At 35.1% G+C, this 10617-nt stretch overlaps 1 pseudogene; it reads right to left on the bottom strand.

Moving 5' to 3' along the window:
* Positions 1-5245: 5245 nt before the first annotated feature.
* On the bottom strand, positions 5246-6839 carry LOC125166475 (40S ribosomal protein S16-like; annotated as a pseudogene).
* Positions 6840-10617: the final 3778 nt, after the last annotated feature.

Below are 10617 nucleotides of genomic sequence, written 5' to 3'. Positions count from 1 at the left end.
AAAATTAAAAATTTCTTCTCTACAGAAGAATGTCAAAACAATAATAAAAAAAAGAAACAAACCACAATTTGGGAGGAAATATATCCAAAAACAATATTTCTGAGAAAGTGTTGTTTAATATATATATATATATATATATATATATATATATATATATATATATTCACACAAAGAACATTCAAACTCAACAATAAGACAACAAATAACCCAATTAAACATGGGCCAAAGTTCTGGATAGACACCACACAAATATTATATGGATGCAAATAATCATGTTAAAATATGCTCCACATCATATGTCTTCATGGAAATGCAAATTAAAACAAGATACTATTAGCTACCTATTAGAATGGTCAAATGTCAGAACACTGACAACACCAAATGCTGGCAAGGATGTGGAGCAACAGGAACTCTCATTTATCACTGGTAGATGTACAAAATGATAGAGCCACCGTGCAAGTTAGTTTGGCAGTTTCTTACAAAACTAAATGTACTCTCACCATACTATCCAGCCACAGCAGTGTTTGATATTTACCCAAAGAAATTGAAAACTTATGTCCTACCTACATAATTATAGTAGCATTATTCATAAGTGCCAAAACTTGTAAGCAATTAAGTTGTCCTTCAGTAGAAGAGTGGAAAAACTGTGGTAATTCAGATAATGAAATATTATTTGGTGCCAAAAAGAAATGAGCTATAAAGCCATGAAAAGACATGGAGGAAACTTATGTGCATATCACTAATTGAAAGCCAATTTGATTGTACACTTGAAACTAATATAACACTACATGTTAACTATATGGAATTAAAATTTTAAAAAAGACCTTAAGAAGTACATGCTAGTCCTATTATTTAATGAGTTGACTTCAAGTCTCTTCTTATCCATATTATTTTGATTTTATAAACATTGAATATGGGTCAGCTTCATAAACATTTATTATTCTAAAAAATAGAAAGAAGCCAATTTGAAAAGGATATGTATTACACGATTCTAACTATATGATATTCTGGAAAATGCAACACTATGGAGACAGTAAAAACATCAGTGGTTAGTAGGGGTTAAAGGGGAGAAGAGATGACTAGGCAGAGCACAGAGGAGTTTTAGGGGGTGAAACTACTTGGTATGATACATAACATTGATACCTGTCCAAACCCATAGAATGCACAACACCAGGAATGAACCCTCATGTAAACTATGGACTTTGGGTGATAATGATGTGTCATTGTAGGTTCCTCAATTGCAACAAAAGTACCACGCTGGTGGGGGATAGTAATAGTTGGGGAAACTGTACATGTGAGGGGGCAGAGAGTATATGTAATCTCTCTTTTCTTTGTGCTCAATTTTGCTGTGAACCTGAAACTACTCTAAAAACTGAAGTCTATTTTTTTTAAAAAAGTAGATTGCGTGTGATCTGCATAACATTTTTAAATTATAATCTGAGACTTGGGTACTGAAAGCAGTATTTTGTAGAGCTGTGGGAATTTTCTTTCAGAGCCTTCATAATGCTGTTGGGCTTCTACTTTAAAAGACTTCATTTTGCTAAGGGGTGGCATGTTTTCCACTTTGAAGATTCTGACATGTTTAAATGGTCCTGTCTTTGAAGAAATGAGTATCTGTGGGATTCCCTGGTGAGGAAGTTTTCTATTCAGGGAGAAAGAAAGTCCTCTGTTGAAATTATTTACCAGATTATGGTTTTAACCCTGGAGACAGTCTAATCCCTGACAGGGTTATCATCTTTTTGAAAATATTAATATGTTTGGAAAAGGTTCTACTTCTGAAGAAATTCTGATTGCTGGAAGGAGGCTATCTTTAAATTTTTAGCAAGTTGTTGTTTTCAAGAGTGTTCTGTAGTGTAAGATGACTTCTCTGGGAGAATATTAAAATAAGAGGTAATTTCTTCTGTTGACATTTCCTTATAGAATTCTATGAAAATCAGAATAGAACTAGTATGTCATGAAGTGTGCAAATCAATGTTCTCATTTAGTACATTAATTTAAAATGTTAAATGAAATTTGTTTAACTTAAAAGTATGTGTATGCTTTCATTGGTCATCTCTTATATGTTGGCAGTTTAAATATATAAAAGACATCCACAAAAACAATGATAAATATTAAGTCTGAGGTCTACTAATGAAGGAAAAAGCAATATCTTTATCAGTTGTCCTTTTTATTCCATTTTTAAGACACAAAACATTTCTGAAGATAACACAGATTCCTCAATTGGAGAATTCACATGAACAAAATGAAATAAAATGAAAGGAATAAAGGGTTGTAATTATAAATATTTTAATGTTTTTCATAGAGACAAAAAAATGAAATGAAAGAAAGAAATGGGGTGGTGAAGAAATAAGTTAGGTAATTACACGAATATTATCTCACTTTCCTCCCGGTATGATGTGAAGCACAATGAGGAAAGGGCCACAAAATAGTGGGGGAAAAGAATAATGAACTTAATAATGAATCTAATTTCACTAAAAACAGAAAACTGAAACACAATGGTTGTTTCAGTAAAGTTTTATTTAATTTTTTCTTTATTTTTCTGATTTATGTGTTTTATATGAAGAAATATCTAGTTTGCAAATATTTTTTATGCAACTTGAAAATCTCAGGAAGAGATATGTAATTATGTAAAAACAGTGTGAAATTACAATAAATCCAGAGTGAAACTTGATATGATTCAATGGCTTGGCCTAGCAGTAAAAGCATTTAATCTAGAGCTTGGCCCCAGACTACTTTGTAATTGTATGTCCTCTGATCACTTTACACAGTCTTCAGCTAAACTGCAGCCCTCATTTTCCTGAGCACACCTCCATATACTTTTGCTCATTTTGTCTCCCTCTCCTAGAATATCGAGTCAATGCCTATACTAATTTTAAGGATTACCTTAGTCCATTCAGGCTGCTATAGCCAAATACCAGAAACTGAGTGGATTATATAGAACAGAACTTTATAATTTATAGTTCTGGAGGCTGGGAAGTTTAAGATCAAGGTGCTGGCAGACTGGGAAATAAGAACCCACTTCCTGGTTCATAAATTGTCTTTTCTCTGTGCCTTCACTTTGAAAGGAAAACAAACAAACAAACAACTAGCTCTTTGGGATCTCTCTTATAAGGGCATGAATCCCATTCACGAGGGCTCTACTCTCAAGACCTAAGCTCCTCCCAAAGGCCCTACTTCCAAATACCATTACACTGGGCATTAGGTTTCAATATATGAGCTTTAGGGGGACACAAACATTCAATCTATAGCAAGGATCAAGCCAAGTTTTGCTTCTTCCTTGGAGCCGTCACTGGCATCAGAGCCCATTGGACCTCTATGTTCGTGGAACGGCAACTGTGTATGTTCTTGTATATCCCTGGGTCAAGGTCCATTGTTGAATAACTTGTAGGAAGAGATAGGCACAAGCCCAGTTCTATATAAGATATGACTTTGCATTTTTGAGTTTAATATTTTAAAGTGGAGAATCCCTATTCACCAAGATGTTGTACAAAGTGAGAATTATTAATGACTTCAATATTTTGCTGGTTCAAGAAAAACAGATCTCATATTTAACCATGAGTCTGCCTAATTTAATAAGGTATTATTTGATTATTTAAAGTTGCATTTTTCCTTGAATAAGATGTTTATATTATTGCTATTAAACTCTATTTCAAATAGATATTCAATCTGTTATTGCTAGACATTAGAATGAGAAATAAAACATCATGGGGCACCGGAGTGGCTCAGTTGGTTAAGTGTCTGACTTCAGCTCAGGTCATGACATCACGGCTCGTGAGTTTGAGCCCCACATTGGGCTCTGTGCTGACAGCTCAGAGCTTGGAGCCTATTTTGGATTCGGTGTCTCCCTCTTTCTCTGCCCCTTCCCTGCTTACTCTGTCTCTCTCTCAAAAATAATAAATAAACATTTAAAAAAAGAAATGAAATTTCATTATATATTCATTATTTGCTGTTTTAAAAACTTGGTACCTATACAGATGGATCTATTTATTGTTATATGTTATTTAACCAAATGTGATTCTGTTAACACAGAATAGCCTTCTCTGATCTGGAGGTTTACATACATATGTGGATGTAATTTCCCCCAACATTCCTTCATTTGAATCAATACAAAGTTTTTCATAGAGCAAATCATGACTTTATATGGGAATTAAAAAAAAAGTGCAAACTACAAATGCAAATCTGGGTACTCAAATTTCACGGCATAATCTAAAATATGATTAATTACTACTTTAAGGTTATCATTTGAATGAAAACACAATATTAAGTGAAGTTATGATAGAGAACTTCCATCTGTAGTAGAAAACTATTTCATGTATAGTATATCTGCAATAAATAGTTGATGACTAATTGATCAATATTGATACGTGTACTACATTAAAATAAGATTATAATTGGATATAAAATAATTAGATTTATGAATCTGTCCTTTTAAGGATCTTAAAATAGAGTAATAAAGATAGAATTAAACTAGTGAAAAATATGAGACTAGTTAAATACGCATATGGAAATTATACTACAAGTCTACATTCTCAAATTATTTTAATTATTTGGAATTCTTTTTTCAAAAAGTTGTTAAGATAAACAGGAAAAAATATGACTTCTTGTAAAAACTTTTCTTGATCAGCACCACTACTTCTCCATAGCAGGATCCCTTGCTCTTTCAGACTCCATTTTCTAACTTTACCCATTCCCATTCTGACCTCTGGAAACTTCCCTTCAAACAGCTCTTGCTAAGGTTAGCCATGATCTTTAGTCGCCAAATCTGATGAAAAATTTCAGTGTTAATCTTAATAGCATTTGATGCTATTTACATTCCTTCTTTTAAAATCTTTCTTCTGCTCCCCTTGTTGTTTTCCTGCACGTATTTTCTAGCATATTTCCTCTTCATTGGCCCTTGACTAAGATCGCCCCTCTGTCAATGTTGCAGCTCTTCACAACTTGGTCCTATACTTCTTTTTCATTATTCTATATTTTCTTCTGTCTCACACGTGCACATGCAGTCAATTAATATTTTACCTCCTTATCCCATTCTAGATCAAACATTCCGTTATGTAAGGCAGAAGCCTCTGAGTCATTATAGTAACCTTCTAGCCTATAATCCATATACCAAATTAATCATAAAATTCTACCATTTTATGTCCTAAATATTCCTTATTTTCCCCATGACAATAGTTTATTATTAAGGTGAACCCTGATTCCCACCAGTTACTTACTACAAAGGTGAACCCTGATCCTCACAATAGGCCTATCCGTAGGATTTTTGATAGGGAGCATGGGCACCAGGACCGCCCAACTTTTTGGATTCGAAGCACCAGGGATCAGCAACCAGCAAAATCTGGTCGTACTGGATGAGGATGTCTTTGATCTCTTTCTTGGAAGCCTCATCCACGTATTTCTGATAATAGGCCACCAGAGCTTTGGAGGTGGACTGGAAGATTGTAAATCTGGGCCACATGACCACCACCCTTTACTCAGTCTCAGATGTCCACCCTGGCAAACAACTCCTGGCCCAGAAAAAAACAGGTGCAGTAGTTTGTATTGCTGCATGAGCAGCTCAATCTTCCAGGGCCTGCCCATTCACCCTGATGACGCTGTTGCCCCATTTGCAGTGCTCCATGGCTATGACCTTCTTCTTGCATCTGAGGACCTGCACTGGACTGCAGAGGACCCTTAGATGGCAAGGTCGTGAATGTAGACAAGACCTCCTCACCAAGTGGTGCACAAATTCCTCTCTAATTCCTCCAGTTTATTTCACAAAATCCCACTGTCCCCTCTTTACCTCTATGCATACTGGCTTTGTTTTATGACCTCGGATTCATTTATCCATATCTTCTGAAGTCCATATCTTCACTAGTACCTTAGATTTCGTGGACAAAGATTTCAATCAAGTAGTTTTGTGGGGGGGAAATATGATTTCTGGAATTGGGAATGCCTAGATTTGAATCTCAGATTATTTGTTATTAGCATTGTGACCTCCACTTATTATGAAAGCTTTCTCAACTTTAGTTTCCTCTTCTATGAAATATAGATAATAATACTTCCTAACAAATGTGCTGCGAGGATTAATGTCATGCTACTTACTTCCCTGAGTTGAAGTAGGATTACGTTGATTTAGTTTCTAGCTCCCAAGGTACTTAAACATATCAGGTGTTCAATAAGTATCTAATGAATGAAAGTAAAGGACAGAAAGAGGAGATAGATGAAAGGAAAGGAGAGGAGAGAGAGGAAAGAGGAGGGGAAGGGAGGGGAGGGGAGGAGGCTATAGATGGATACATTTACAAAAGGAAGGAAAGAGAAGGGAAGGGAAAAATGCAAAGAAACTGAGAATTTCTCCTTTCCAATTCTCTCCTTTCCAAACTCCAATTTCTCTGCAGACAACAGATTACATAGACTTGAATGAATCATTCATGAAATTGACTAAGAAAAAAATATAGTTGATTGGGATGAAAGGGACAGGAAGAGGATGGGAGAGTGTCATTCTTATGCAGTAAGGAGAAAGGAAACATTACAGATGTGTGAGAGATTATTCTAGCCTTTGCACCTCAAATAGATTGCAGCATGAGAATGATGAGGGAAGAAACCACATATGTAGTAATGGGTCTGCATCTGGGTTCAGGGTGGGTGTGAGACAAAAAATGGGGAGGGAAACATAGAAAAATTATAAGGAAAATTGCTAAATGTTATTTACAGACTGGCTGTGAGGGATCATGTTAACTGAACAGATCAAATAAATACTGAACATCATCCCACAAGCATACGTTCCCTTCTCCAACCTTCAGGTGTCCAGTCATGTTGCACAGGTTGGCCAGTTGGGAAAGTAGGATAAGGTTAATGGGCATGGTGGAATGGTGAACAGATGATTGTTTTGGGGTGGAAGACACATATGTGACATAACACATCTGGCTGATTTCTAAAGACAGGTGATCTCAGTGCATCTGGGAAGATGTGAGTAGGTCAGGGATGGAGGTAAGCTTTGGGAGCAAGCTACATGTACTTGATAGTTTGTATCACTTAAAGACCGTTGAGAAGTAATTTTGTCAGTAACCGGAAGGTCAAGGGGTAATTATCTCAGAGGAATGGAATGTAGCTATGAGGCAAAGCAGGAGAGAGGACATATGGATAAGGAAAAAAACCCTGAAAAATACTAGTGCAATTCTGGATAAGGGTGGGGTCTGAATAGTAAATGCCTCACTGCAGTAAGGTTAGAGGTATTTTACTACCTCTTTCCAGAATGGGGGACCAAATGGGGAAAACATGTGCCAGTCTGACATCTGGTAGTTCCTATTTCTCTAATCTGGGTGAATAAATTCTATGAATGGAGGAAAGAAGCAGTGGCCCGACTTCAAGGATTTTACATATTAAAATATGTAGGAAAGATGGGGTAAACTTATATGAAAAGAACTTGAAAATGGGTAACATACCTTATAAAACAGAGAGAGATGTAAGTTGCCTTCTTGTTTTTAAAAGCTTATTTTTATTTATTCTGAGAAAGATACAGAGAGCAAGTGGGGGAGGGGCAGAGAGAAAAGGAGACAGGATCTCAAGCAGACTCCATCCACTCTGTCAGTGCAGAACCTGATGTGGGCTCAAACCCACCAACCTTGAGATCATGACCTGAGCCAAATCAAGACCTGGATGCTCAACCAACTGAGCCACCAGGCACCCCTGTAAGTTGCCTTCTTTAGAGCACGTGTGGCAGTTCTGCCTCAAAGAGCTTCTAAAGTATTACTTAAACTGAAGGTCTTCTATAACTTCATACACTTATGTAAATATGCTTCTTTTAGTTAATTCTATTACCTTATTTATTCTCCTTAGTTCAAATCTGACATAATTTGATACCTGCAGTTCTTATAAAAAACATGCTTTAAATTATTTTGAATTTGATTGGGTTAAATGGCAGATAGTAGCTCAGCTTGGTACTAATAGTCATATATTTCTTTATTAATCAAAATGCATATATTGCAGAATATTTAATGTTTCCCCAGTGAGAAAAGGTGGAATGAAGGAATATATGTAATACAACGTATTTAACCATTTTTAATCAAAATGAAATCGCTTTCATCTTTTTGAGGGGATGATTCTCTAAGGACAGTAATGTAAAAAACAATATGAACGGTCACTAAGGCTATTTTTGTTCTGTGTTTCAGACTTAAAATATACCAGGCAAATAGAGTAAGATGCTGAAAAAATATATACTCTACCCTGATTAATGGATGCTATACATATCTTTCTGCTCTGTCTGCTTGGTTAGCTTTGTTTCAAATGTGATACAGATCTTATGCTGCACAGCAGATCCAGAAATAGTCCATGTTCCTTTAAATTCAGGCAATGCATCATATTCTATTACACTGTGTCACATCAGTCTATGACAGTAAAGCATGAGTTATGTGGATATGGACCAGTAGGTGAACTAGTCCCAACACATGGACGATTTGAAGATCAAGCAAAATATTCTTGTGAAAAAATATTTAAAAAAATAGAATCATAAATAATATATAAGACACAAAGGACACTGTTTCTTATTTACTTACAAAATCAACATTCCACATAATCTTTCCAAAAAACTCTGAAAAATGCATCTTAACCACATGCATTTATATGATCTGGCTCTTAGATAAAAGTTTTTCTATGTCAAATTTCACTTTTGTGTTTTCCCAGATATTAGTTATGGGAAAGATAAATAATGCATCAGAGTCTGTCTTCATATCGTCTATGTCTAACAAGACAATAATGGGAGACATTAAAATGGAAACCAAAGAAAAGGCTTTCAAGGACAAGAAATTACGCTTGTTGTAAAAATCCATATTATTCCAGTGGGGTCTTAAGGCAGAATATGTGAGCAAATTAAATTGCTACTCATTATTATTACAATTATCATTAATTAATATTTATTGTTCCCTGATCTGCCAGGTATTGCAGAGAGTTTTAAGATGTATATAGTTTTAAGATATATATAGTTCCAAACAAGAGAGCATACAAAATGAATTAAAAAACACACTTGAGAATAACATGAGGGAACAACTAAGAAAAGAAAGATGGAAATTTAGAATATCGCAAATCTAAAGTTCTCCCATACTGATATATGATTATTTAAAATTAAACATTCACAATGTTTAACCAAATAGAGTATGAAAAGCATGCATTGAATAGGATTGAGAAGAAACTGAGGAAGATTCCAGGTAAAGAGTAGTAACAGAAATGAAAACAAAAAACAAAACAAAACAAACAATGACAACAAAAAATACTGGCAATTTTGGTAAACTGTTATTATGAAAATTTCTTACCTAGTAGATTATTCATGAGTTCTTTACAACACCCTTCTTTGAGCATCTATATGTCCCTAATCATGCCCTTAAACCTGCCCTTGTGACTTTGAGTAAGAATGTCAGAGCAGGCCATAAATTATGCAGCCAAAGGGAAAAAAAAAATGAGCTGGAAGGGACACCAAATATGTAATACATATTTGGAGTAGGAAATGACCACATTAATTCATTTAATCATTCTTTCATTCAATAAACATCAATTATCAGCTATGTATTACAGTGTTCAACAGTCATGAGCTGAATCATATTGGAGCCTGAGGCAAAAGGAAAAATGTATGCCCCTCTATACAACTCATCAAATATCTTCCCATATTTTGAGCCCAGTGGAAAATGTCAATAAAAACCATGGTTTTTACAATCAAAAGCATGGTTACATATAAAAACCCCACACTGCTCAATATGTTTGCATGCCATGTTCAACCCTTATAAACCTAACCAGTGCTGGCCATAGCACTCACAGAGCTGGAAGACTGAGGATCAATTGGAAACTACTACACCAATCAGACTATAATGCAGGATCATAAAAAGAAAGAGAAATCTGTATTTAAAAAAAAATTAAATATTTTGTTCATTGTGGATTTTTTCACATTTTTAAAAAATATTGCATTCAAATATTTATCTTGATTATTTAGTATTGGCGTTCCTTTCCACTTTGTATCTCATTGGCTTCACCCTACAAAGTAAAATAGGGTGTCTGAATATACTAGGGAGTCTGCTCTCATAGAAGTAAAATTTTAATATAAACTTTTTTTCCAAATCAATATCCTCTAGCCTATAGTTTTTTTTCCTCCTTCTCTGGTTCCACGTAAGCACACACACACACACACACAACACACACACACACAAAATTGTATCTTCATCTTTACTTATAGAATTCTACATTTCCTCTCAGTGTTTTTCAGAATTTTATTTCCCAAAGTTTTAACCATTTTTTTCAAATTTTTCAATTTTTCTACTGCTTCTTAAGTTTCACCAATAATTTAAATAAAATCTTTATTGCTCAGTGCTTTAGGCTTTAAGACATTATTTGACTTTTGCTCATAATGCCAGGTATCTTCCATTGATCTTTCCAAAGTCTCTCTACTCTGCTCTCTGCCATAAGAGGCTGACTCTAGATAGACTCCATCAACAAGCTTCCTTGCCTTCCATCTTAGAGTTGGATATAGTTAGTGAGGCGCACCAGCAACAGATTGGAAAGATGGAGAATGACCTCAAGATATTACTGCCCTGTCTTCTCCCCTGCCAGATCTCCTCAGTTGACTATGTTCTTCACCACTACTTCCAAGGTAATTCT

The sequence above is a fragment of the Prionailurus viverrinus genome, chromosome B2, assembly GCF_022837055.1.
Source record: "Prionailurus viverrinus isolate Anna chromosome B2, UM_Priviv_1.0, whole genome shotgun sequence".
NCBI classification, from domain to species: Eukaryota; Metazoa; Chordata; class Mammalia; order Carnivora; family Felidae; genus Prionailurus; species Prionailurus viverrinus.
The sequence above is the reverse complement of the archived record's forward strand: the minus strand, read 5'-3'. Positions and strand labels throughout refer to the sequence as shown.